This window comes from Coregonus lavaretus, assembly GCF_964263955.1.
Source record: "Coregonus lavaretus genome assembly, chromosome: 17".
In the NCBI taxonomy this organism is placed as follows: domain Eukaryota; kingdom Metazoa; phylum Chordata; class Actinopteri; order Salmoniformes; family Salmonidae; genus Coregonus; species Coregonus lavaretus.
In genome coordinates this window covers 38,655,650-38,666,879 of record NC_140004.1, presented here as the reverse complement: position 1 = coordinate 38,666,879, position 11,230 = coordinate 38,655,650, and positions in this window count along the sequence as shown.

The following is an 11,230-nucleotide window of genomic DNA, read 5'->3' as shown; positions in this document are numbered from 1 at the left end:
TGCTGGAGGGAGACAGATTTCCGCCGAGTTGGGCCTCTCTCTTCCTCTCTGGATTTACTTGTTGATAGATTTTTTGGGCTTTACCTAGCTGACTAAACTTCACTCCATGGTGAAGGAAGTTTCTGATGAACTCCACCAACGGAGTGGAGCAGAGACCAAGATCAACGCTAACCTTGCACCATGTTTCTTCTCTGTAGTTGCGTGCCTTCGTTTGCTGAAATCCAATAAAATACAACTACGGATAGTTTCCTTGTTGAGATTCGATTAGCACACGCAACAGCAGTGAGCAAAACAGTCGGTGGTTGTAATTGATTATGGTTTATTGAAAAAGTATGGATTTGCAATTGACAGAGGGCCCAAATAAATGGATGTATTTGAAGCAAACATGTATTGGATCACTAACAAGGTTCCCATCAAACCTTTATATGTGAGTAAAGTACATGTAGGATAAAAATGTCATGACCGGCCTGATGGAAAAATTAAATTTCCAGTAAACTTTCCAAATGTCGACAAAACAAAACAAATTTTGCGAGATATGGAGGTGGAAACGCCATTATGCATAAACATTGATATAATAACCATCATATCGAAGTAAACTTGAAGTCACGCGATGATATGGTGTGTGGTCCTCCCATTACGATTTGGGAAACCATGTAGTTTATTAGGCTACAGATTAAATACATTATGATTAACGTTTGTTTGCAGACCACCATAATATTACAGAAGAAGTTATGATGAACTTCACATGGTGGTGAAAGTGCATGGTGATGAGTTTGATGCTCGTTTCCAATAAATATCGATGGTCTTATTCTGGTGACATGATGATCGATTCTTCACTGTTTGACGAATACAAATATTCTCGCTCTTATCCATAATAATCTCATCATGTAGACTAGCCTACCCACACAGCCTAGCCGCACTGTAGGCTATCTGCAAGCTGTTGCCTAGAGCAGTGGTTCCCAACCTTTTTTCCTTGAAGCCCCCCCTACTTGTATCTAAGAAAAGCTGACCCCCCCCCAAAAAAAAAAAACACAAAAAAAAAAAAAAATTATAATAATAATAAAGTGATTCATTCCAAATCTTTATTGGCAAAAATGTACATCAATTATTGTTTTTCTTTCCTTTTCTCTTTGGTTTGCCCTGGTTATCTTTGTGTATAATCAACTGTAGGCCTATACACACACATTGTTACCAAAATAATAATAATGATTCATTATCAGCGTAATAAGTGATTAACTGGACCTATATAGCTCTGTCCTAGATCTCCCTCAGACCAATTAACTGAAACGGGGCAGTTTGTTGAATACACACATGCACATCATGTGAACACTGGTTTTGACAACGCTATAATGTATGTGTCGTATTTGAAGATTATGACGTTGTTAATGTTTTTAAGTGGAACCGGAGAGAACGTTTATTTTAGTGTCAGAGGGAATGGTTTTAATGTGACACCCCGGATAGGACAGAGAAGTCTGTGTGTTGTAGACAGGGGATTGGACAGTAGAGGGAGCCACCCCTATCTTGGGAAGATTATATATACTGGGTAAAAAGCGAAGAAGAGGTTAGAGCGACCATTGCAATCTGGGACGTCGCTCTCCGGCTGGGCATGACACCTGTAAAACTTATGCTGAAAGCTTGTGATATGAATAAACTTATGATCAAGGTTCAGTATGAGCGGACTCCTTTGTTTATCAGCAATGACTAGCAACATTTACTCGATACTACATATGTGTTATAAAAATAACAATAAGTAACAATAACAAACAGTACGTTACAATCAATAACTTGTTCCTTCCTTAAAAAACGAATGGCCTCCTTGGGCCTGCATACCTCTGACCAGGGATGGGATGTCAGGTGTGATGCTAGTGACAGCCAGCCTAAAGTCCTTGTGGACATGGAGCCTGTTACGGGCTTTGTTTTTATTGTTACAAGCGCGCTGAAGGCCGTCTCAGACACATACGTAGTGCTGAATGGTAGAATAACCCTTGTAGCTGCGTGTTTGGCCAGTCTGGGTGCAACAGCGTGTCCTTTGACAATCCAAAACGTTTTGTATCCGTTCTCGTGGAAATATTTATTTGACATAGAATCGTCTTGAAGGTCTGCAAGCTCATCTTCACAGCCGATGTATTCCACATCCTCGAGACTGCAAATATAAGGGTCCATCACCCACGATTCCTTTGATAAGTATTCGTCAACATCGGCAAAACGGGATTTAATTTCCTCCCGAAGCATGTTCATGTGCCTGGTAAACTCAGTGCGTAAAGACGCAGGCACAGTGCCACCAGACTGTTTCATCAGCAGTGGAAATTGTTGTCCCCTTTTGACATTTTTCCACACAAAAGCGTCGAGAGAGTAGTTGCACTGCATGACGTTTGATTCAGGACCCTGCATCCGCTTGTTTGTCTCATTGTAGAGTGAATGTATCCGCTAAGTATGCCGTTTTGATCCAAAACGCATCAGTCAGCTGTTCGCACTGTGGTCGATTGTGATCTTGCAAGAATTCCTTTATTTTTTTCCTGCAGTTCCATAAAACGCACAAGCACTTGTCCACGTGACAACCAGCGTACCTCTGTGTGTAACAGCAGTGTTTGATGCGCTTCATCCTCACACAGCTGGGAAAACAGTCTCTTGTTAGTAGGGCGAGCCTTAATAAAGTTTACAACTTTAACAACAGTTGCCAGGTTGTTACTAAGGTCTTCCGAAAGTTTTTTAATGGCCAATGCTTGGCGATGTAGCATGCAGTGGAAAATTGCGCACCCCGGGCATTTTCCTTCAATCGGCTGTTAAATCCCTTGTTTTTGCCCATCGACGCTGCAGCCCTATCAGTGCAGCATGCAACAATATTCTCGTAGGGCAGATTGTTGGACGAGGGATATGAGTCCATAGCTATAAAAATATCTTGGCCCGTTGTTGTTGTGGCTAGATTGGTAGACATAAGATTGGTAGACATAAGAAGGTCTTGTTTAAAGTCATCACCGTCAATATTGGTAGACATAAGAAGGTCTTGTTTAAAGTCATCACCGTCAATATATTGCACAAAAACGATGAGCACGGATTCGTCTGACACTGTTGTTGTTTCATCCAACTGATTGGCAAAGGGAACATTCCTAAGCTTCTCGTGCAGCTGGTTTTGACAATCTCCAGCCATTTTATCAATTCTGTCTTTGACGGTGTTGTCAGAGTGGGACGGTTCTCACTTTATCCACCACCTGTGGGCCACACAGCCTCACAGCCTCTCTACAATTTTAAGGCAGGCGGGTTTGATTAGCTGCTCTCCAATATTGTGCTGCTTTTTAGCCTTGGCAATTGATAGCTAACACTCAAATGACGCCTCCGTGGCTCTGTGTAAATCACTGCCTGCTCTTTCAAATGCTTTTCTGATATCTGTGGATCTTTTTGATAGTGCCAACTGCTTCTTCCTCTCAAAAAAATCCTGACCTTCACCAATAGCCTCCTGGTGTTTTGTTTCCTGGTGTCGTTGCATTTTGCTTGGCTTCATGGTGTCATTAGCTAGCTTCTCGCCACAGATGACACATTCTGGCCGAGTCCTGGCCTTCAATAAAACCGAAGTTAAGATAACTCTCGAGATATTTACATTTACAGTCATTTAGCAGACGCTCTTATCCAGAGCGACTTACAGTTAGTGAATACATTTTTTAAAATTATTTTTATTTTTTTATACTGGCCCCCCGTGGGAATCGAACCCACAACACTGGCGTTGCAAACGCTATGCTCTATCAACTGAGCTACATCCCTGCCGGCCATTCCCTCCCCTACCCTGGACGACGCTGGGCCAATTGTGCGCCGCCCATGAGTCTCCCGGTCGCGGCCGGCTGCGACAGAGCCTGGATTCGAACCAGGATCTCTAGTGGCACAGTTAGCACTGCGATGCGGCGCCACTCAGGAGATATAGCCTTACTTTCTTTTTTGATGATGAGTCATCAGCACTTTTACGTTTCTTAGACATGTTGTTTTATTCATAAAATAATGATGCTCTGACTGCAGGAAAAACGAGCTGATATCTGAAACTGATTGAGCGCGGGTCATTGACGTGCACACGTTTTTCCGGGAAATTACCGCTTTTACATTTCTCTGCCATTATTATTATTTTTTAGATTGGCCTTGGCATTGCAAGCATATGATCTTTAATAACATTTTAAAATGTATTAATTTTACAATTAAATTATAGTGGAACATTTTATGCATGTTTGACCTCAAAGCAAATAAGATCATGCGCCCCCCTGTGAACTCTGGCGCCCCCCTATGGGGGCGCGGACCCCAGGTGGGGGAACCACTGGCCTAGAACACATTGTCAAAGTCGCGTCAATTCAAATCTGGTATCAGGAACAAAAGAGGTCAACACGACTTCTAAGGTATACTAGTTATTTTAATTAATGCAAAAACCTTCAATGGTAAATATGATGTTTCGTATATACGGGCTCTCTGAGATGTCTTGCAGAACACCCCAGACAACTAACACATTGTTCCAGAAACAATACCCAAATACTCTGACAGAGGGAGTTTCCCACTTCTCTGCTGGCCAATTAGAGTAAAGACTTGAGCGTGGTTTAAACTTTCTCAGCCAATCCGTTGATTCAGGGGTTGCTCTCATCTCCTCGGCACCATTTGTTACACACTTCAGCCAGGCACAAGATTATCATAACAACCTATCATAGTGAGAAGAGCCAGCTCCCTTAGACATCATTCCTATGTCAAAGGAAGGCTCACAGATCACAAATAACTATTATAGTCTAGCATTTGAAGACACAATCCTTATCTTATTTTTACCCCCTAAAGCAGCTCTTCACATCAATCACAGCCTTGCCAGGTGTCACAGCCTACATTAGCCCAGTCAAGACTGCATTCTTTCTAAGTTAGTCATCCCATCAATTTAGGAGAATAATAAATCCCCAATAGTCCCCCTTTTCACACCTCATAAGGTGTGATTCAAAAAATAAGAAAACACAGATTGTCATTCATTATAATACAATACAAACAAAAAATCACACTTTTATTAATAGGCCATAATGATACTAAAAAATTAAAACCCTCAGTCCATCTACACCCCACTTGCAAATTGTTACCAGTCACCAAGGAACTTCAAACCATCACATAAGAAAATACAAACATTCACATGGTTAACTTGATTAATAAAGCATAAAACACAGGATTAATAGAACACAAAACATAAGTCAAAATTCTTTAGTTCCGTAGGCATAGCAGCTTTGCTTAACCTTCCTCCTACTCTCAGAATGCCATTGTCAACTATTGGATCAAGCTTACAGATTGAGCCGCTTCTCTTGGCACATTGTTTTCCTTTTACAACTAGTGCAATTTCTTGTTTAAAGTGCTGTCGTTGCTCAAATCGAATGATGACCTTTTCTGCTTCATCTGAAAGCAAAGCCAGTCCTGCCACCAGGACTATTCCAGAGAAGTGACCTATACTCACGAAGGAGATGGAAGCAAGTACAATATATCACTGACCTCTTCTGGAAGAGATGGATCAGGGAGTATCTTCCACTTATGCAGGAGCGGAACAAGTGGAACAAAACTAAGAGAAACTTCAGTCCTGGTGACCTTGTGGTCATCGTCGATGACACCGCCCCAAGGAACTCTTGGCTAATGGGGCGTGTGGTGAAGGCTTTGCCAGGGGCCAAAGGTCTTGTCCGGAGCGTCATGGTTAAGACTAAGACCAATATCCTACAGAGACCTATCAATAAACTCTGTCTGCTCCTTGAGGCGACGAAGTGAGACACACACACACACACACACAGTGCTCCATCTTTGAATCACGTGCACCTCTGATTCGTTGATGTCGTACTCTTACATTCTTTGATGTCATACATTTTGTGGACGTCAAACTCTTGACATTTTTTGGAAGTTGAACACCTTTACACTTCAACTCAGACTGAGATCTATGGACTATTTTCCTATATGGCACCTTGTATATTTGTATATAGCTATGAACTGTAATGGTGCTCTGGTATAGAATGTTTTTGTATTGGCTCTACGTTTGAATATTAAGTAATTGTTGTGCATTCAGTGCAGTCAACAATTAGGGGCCGGTATGTTAGAGCCGATTTGGGCATATTTTGTATAAAAGACTGAACATACTGAGCTCCATGTACATTTGTGTAAATATATTAAATATTAATGTATATGATGAAATATTAGGTACGTACCTTTATGATTTATTTACCGGATTGAGATATATTCATTTGTTATTAGTGTAACTCAGTTTTTGGCCCCCCCTCTTGCCCATTCATTGTACTGTGTTAATTGTGTTAGTATAAAGGCAGGAAGTTGGGCCTTCGGGGGGAGGAGTCCTTGCTAGATGCGGGAGCGGTATAGTTTTTTGACCATATAGACATACAGAAATACAGACAGACAGGTCATATTATATTATGTATTTGCATTTCAAGTAATCTCTGCTTTAAGTTGATTGGAGAATACCTTTTTGTTAGATAAGAAGAATAAACATTTTCTGTTGCACTATATCCCTGGATCTCATTGAATGTTTGGCCGTTTGGAAACGTTGAGTGTGGACTGTATGCGTCCGAAACAACCCCGCTTCAGGCTAGGGCAGTGGCTATGGTAAAGAGGAAAGGAAGCCACTACACTATTAAAACATAAAACACAAACAGATAAGTATATTTTGGCCCCCTTTAGACACCCTCTAGTGTCACTCCACCAAGCCTGGTAGGTCATATCCTCCATTCCTAGGTTGGAGTCCAGGATTGGGCCTTATCTCACCATCTGTGGGAAATCACCTTCTCCATCTCCTTTCTCACCAAACCTCAGACACAGGAAATAAGACAACATCCACAAAAAACAAGTATACCCATAGAGGCTATAACTTCACCCAGAATAGTTACAACAATAGTTTTCCATTTATCAAATATGTTATCAAACCAACCGTTTATGGAGCTATCAATATCAGATCTCTCAGCCAGTTTGTTCGTCAGTGTAGTTACTCCCATGAAGCTCTTTTGTCACTGACCCGTCCGGTGCTATATTGTTTGAGGATGAAAATACAGCACATAGATCCAAACAGAACACAAACTCCGCCCCTCTCAGCCAAAAGCATATCTAAAGCTATTCTATTCTGCCTTGTCATTAAGATAGTTGCCGCTGTCTGCTCATCTAATCCCTTTATTGCATCACAAGTGTGGTTTATAAATCTTTGCTGGTTATAGTAAATATAATTTATCCAATCTACGTTTTTATTAATTGTTGACCACCAAAAAATACTTGATTCAAACTCAACTGCGATCTGATTCCTAGCTTTGAATTGTTCTGGAACCTCTCGAGGTACTCCTACCCCATCAAAGGATCCTTTCATCAAAGGATCCCGGGAGGAGGTCCTACTTTCTATGTGACAACTCACCAGTCTCTGACACGTTTGATTGTTTGCGTATGTAGGTGAGTTCACAATCAGTTATCACCACACAACCATCAGATGTCAGCACGGGCCTGGTTTTAGTTCCTACAATCCTCTGGCTGCAACAAAGAGGAGAGATTAGTCATGTTCTCTTTCAGTTGTGATATTCTCTGTGTAGGAGCAGAGCTAAGATGCCCTACTCTGTATCCTATCTTACTAGTCCTAGAATAACAATTAGAATCCCCTGAGACTTCAAACGTAGGCAACCTAGGTCGGAATGACTTTGTTATCGGGGGATACTGATAGTTCAAGTTACTACAAGACTCTTTCACCACATTCCCAGGTGGCTTGTATGGAGGATAAACCTAACAGAGAGTCAAAGCCTGTCAAGGGGAACGGAGTAGTTGTTAACCTTGGTTTGGCTGTCCCACAGGCATAACAGTCCTCTTTAGACATAGTTCTTGCCGTATACTAAATCCATTCCAACCACCGGTCAAGCTTCCTACACCCCGTCTCCACCTGTCCTACTTTCTTCAGGTCTATAGGTTGCACTGTCTCACTACCTCCCTCAGAGAGGTTTACTCTATAGGGTGCCCCAGTTGAAGAGGATATCTCACTTGTCAGGTCTGTAACCTGTTTTTGCGTACTTCAGACTTTCAGACAGTACCTACCCTTCTATGGGTCGCACTGCCATTTCTGGTAATTCCCTACCCTCACAACACTACACCTGTCCCCAAACTGTGTATGGAGATTTACATATCCCCCACGCTCTCGACATGAGCAACTACATAGTCCCAGGATGTACACGGCGACACACATACAGTGATGTCCTCCCCTAAAGTCCCTAATCTTCCCCTTTCCCTACGTCTAGCTGTCTCCTATGCCTTCATAGACTGTGCTCAGGTATCATTTTATCAACTTGTTTTAGGTTAACTACTACTTTTGGCTGATCAGAAGGGTTTGAGTGTGTTAGGAATATGGCCCCCACAATCAGACAGCTACCTACCGTCAGGAGACCTGTGAATCCCCACCCTTGCCCTGAGAACATGTCAGACGCCAACCCATTACTTCACCTTCTACCAAACTCACACAGGGATGATCAGACAGGGTAAGGAAATCTTCGTTAAGGAGCCAACCCCCGAGCCCTAATGGTGATCGGATCTTTCTCCTAACTCTGTGTTTGTTCATCAGGTGTAACTGGGTTTACCTTTTTGCAGTGTGTGACATGCACCCAGATGGATCTAATAGGACTTGATAGGGCCCTTCCCAACAGGCCTGCTTCCAGTTTTTCTTCTTTTAGGGACTGGATCCACACCCAGTCTCCTGGTGTGATAGAGTGGGTCACCTTCTCCTTTAGTTCACCTGTGGGGCACAAAACCTCTGACATACGGGTGTGGTTAATAAACTATCTTCACACATACATGTTGAGCTCTCAATTTCTATTGTTGTTTTTTCTTTTTAAGTAATTTTATTTATTTAATCCTATCATTATTATTTAATCCTATCACTCCCCCTTTTTGACACATGATTTGCCCATGTGTCAATATTACCTTTCTAAACCATTCCTTATGTAATTTATCATCCTATTGCCATGCCTTTCATTTTTGGGATTATCTTTTGCTTCTTTATTGCTCCTCCCACTTCCTTTGTCTTTTATGGCAGTTAAATTCAACTTTCATCCAGTTCAGAATCAATTAGTAATCCAATCAATCAATCTCTTATCTTGTAAAAACACGTATGTTTAGTTCAAACTCTGTTCTACCCAGGCTCTCCCGGGCTTGACCTGAAGACTAATTGTTGGACATGACAAGTCTATTTTTTAAGTCACCTAAGTCTTCTGTCTAGCAACAAAGAATAAAAATCTCTATGTTCATGATTAACCCAATTATATCTAATAGCCCACCAAAAAACTTCATCATCTTTAAATCACTACCAATTTCATCTCCCTCGTTACTCTCTACCATTTGGATAACATCCCTGATGTATGTATGCCTCCTTAGAGTTCCAAATTACTTTACCATGGGCTACCATTGCCTTCCCATAGATAAGATCACTTAATTTACCCGTATGCAGTACATAATGGAGTATGCAAACTTTACAGCACTTTATCATTACCAATAAGCTCATCATTTGTTTTTTGTTTTAACGGTTTTGGCGCTCCAAATATAGCAGTTTTCCTGGATGAGTTTAACATTCGCCCCTCCTGTGTTAAAGTGTGTCCTAGGTAAATGACCTCGCTCTACCAAAGTTAAAGTTTCTTTTTGCTCACTTTGTGTCCCTGTTCTGCCAGGAAGGTTAACAATTGGATTGTATCCCTCTTACATCCCTCCTGAGTGGGATTAGCCAATAGAATATCATCTACATAAACTAACATTTGCTTCCTTCCCTAGGTTCAAACTTTCCCAAATTTTTAGTTATAGCCTGGGCTAAGATTGTAAGACTTTCCGAGTAGCCTTGAGGCATCCTAGCCTAAGTCCATTTCCTTTCCTGAAAAGTAAAGCCAAACCACCCCTGACTATCCGGATGAACTTGGATACTAAAGAAAGCATTAGCTAAATCTATCACTGTAAAATAGGAGTTCTCTGGTTTCAATTGGTTCAGCAATGTATTTCAGCAATGATATTTCTATTAACCCCCTGCAAGTCCATGACCATCATCCAGTCGGCGCTAGGTACCTCCTTTCTAACAGGAAATATTGGAGAGTTTCATTGTACCTCATCTCCAGGAATTATCACCCCTCCCTTAAGTAAATGCTCAAATGTAGGTGTTATCCCTTTTATTGCTTCTGGTTTCATAGTATATTGCTTTTGGTATGGTCTATTATCGAATCGAGGAATCACTTGTACTGGAGCTACCCCCTTAATTAGTCCTACATCTGTTATCCTTGTGACCATAATTTGAACGGAATTGCTTCTAACTCAGCCTCCTGTTCCTGAGTTAAGAAAATCTCTTCCTGTCATCCGTTAAAACTTATCTCCAGATGGACACTGGGCTGGGTTTTTGCTCTCCAATTTAACTTTCTTCTATATCTCCCAGTGGAGTGGCCATACTGATCCCCATTTGGTGTATTCTGCCAGTCAGTAATGTTTTTCCCCTGTTTTATCCATTTACCTAGTTTTAACCATTCCTCTGAATGTTCTTTCACTAGGGCAACATGGGGGCTCCACCTTTCTCTGTACAGCCTCTGGCTCTGTGAACCCATTTTAACCCAATTTGAAAAAACAACAATCACAAATAGCCAGGCCTCACTCAATTTGATAGCTCACTTTTATGACCTAAATACTGCCTAACTGAGATGAGCTAATCTCTTTCTCCTAGTTATAATCTAAAGATGGTAGTACACACAAAACATGATAGATATTCCCAGTCTTAACCCATCAATAATTGTTTGTATCATTCTAATTCCTCCTAACTAATCCATTAAACCACTCAAAATTCCTCGAGTATACAATGATTATTTAATTGATTACCCTAACTCTGCTACATGTGATCTCATCTCAAATGATCCATTTATCAATTATTTATTCAACCCCCTAGGAAAACCTGTCTTCCCTTCTATTGTTCCTGTCCTCCCTGTAAATGTCATATTTGAGTTTTTAGCCAATACAATCACGGTTACATCAAATGTTCCCTCATTTAATGGTATTTTCTTCCTAATATAACTTCCCTAAATGAGATTAAATCCCCTGCCTTCCTCTACTATCCTTATATCATTACTGGATCAATGATAATAACTGTAATAACTATCAATAATACTTGTAATAACTATTTCACATTAAATTGTGTCTTTTTTCTGATAATGTTATAATTGTAGCCTATTCCATCACTTTAATTTAAAAATATAAGTTT